Here is a 1492-nt window from a genome sequence, read left to right as displayed (position 1 = left end):
TCGTAGTCTGGTGAGCACGAGTGCCTCATCTGAGTGATCTGGTCGTTCAGTGCTTGGAACTCTGCCGACGATTTCAGGGGTTCCACTCTCTCCTTCTTGTAGATGTGGGTGAAAACCCTTCTCAAGATAGCCTGCAGGACGTGCGAATGGGAGATCATTCTGTTGATAAACTTACGGATGTGCTTGTTATGCTTTTCGTACTGACGGCAGACTTAAAAGCCCAGTCTACTCATGTCGCATAAAGTCAGCTCGATTCCATTCTCTGTTCTTGAGATGTAAATGTCGCTGGGGAAGAGGGAATTGAAAGTCAAACCGGCCTGGATGATGTTCTTCGTCATCTCCACGAGCTAAGTCATAATCTGAAGCTTCTGCTCCGAGAAGAGAGGAATCCTTTTGTTCAGGACGTCCAGCAACGTAAACTCACCAGGCATCGAGATGACGATCACATTCTTCTCGAGGTTGTAGCCAATAATCTGCGCACAGTAAGGGGTGTCAGAGAGCGCGCAGCGGTGGATCACCTCGCCAAGGAAATTCAGCTTCTGGTGAATTTGTCTGACGATGCAAGTGGAGAACTGGTTCGAAATGAAGGTGTCCTTGGCGTAGTGATTGTCGGCCAGGACCAACTTTTCGGCGCTCTGGAGCCATTCGGTGATCCGCGCCCAGCAAAGCTTGGGAATGTCGTTCTCGTTGGACAGGTCGGCTAACTCATCCAGGGCCTGGTGGATGTATCGGATCTCGGGAGTTATCTTCTTGGGCGTGTCTCCCTCTGGACACTCACTGGTTGGATCCGCCGGGGTCTTGCGAACAGACCATGTCATTTCTGTCTCGCAAGGGCTCTATACTGACTCTGCTGGTCGAATCTGGCTCTTTACTGACTCTGTGGGTCGAATCTGGCTCTTTACAGATGTTTAACCGATGGGTTTGTCAGTATTATGCTTTATATTCTCTACGTTGGAGGTTTGATATTCCAAGCTGTTTAGCATGTCTGCATAATTTTAGATTAATTCCCATCTCAATCTCGGGTTTATGCCTTTCTCCTGATCGCATGTAATTTGATTGCACTGCATTGCAAACCGATAGAATTTTTCCTGAACTTCGTCTGAATCGGAGACGCAGAAGTGATGTGACATATGTTCCACATCATATCCGAGACTTCGCATGTATTCAGCTCTTTGTGTTGTCTGCGAAGCCTCTCGAGGATTGTTTGAGAAAATGTTGTAATAAACAGCATTTTTCTTTTGTCTCTGAAGTCGACCGACGCGCTGTACCTCTTGCTGTCGAGAGGCTCCGAGACCGTCGATCTGCACTGCGACAGCCAGGTCAGGGATGTCGAGACCTGTGTCAGCGATTCGGGTCACCATCAGGTTCATGGCGCCGCGCTTCTCCCTGAACTGGTTGATGATCTTCTGTCTGTACGGACCGAAGTTCTTCTGTACCGACCCGATTATGAAGTTGCAGTTTAAAGCCAAGGCGAAACATGAAATACTAAAGA

The sequence above is a fragment of the Penaeus japonicus genome, unplaced genomic scaffold (genome assembly GCF_977035675.1).
Source record: "Penaeus japonicus unplaced genomic scaffold, GWHDUDI00000001_assembly GWHDUDI00000002, whole genome shotgun sequence".
Lineage (NCBI taxonomy): Eukaryota > Metazoa > Arthropoda > Malacostraca > Decapoda > Penaeidae > Penaeus > Penaeus japonicus.
Note: the sequence above shows the minus strand (reverse complement) of the source record.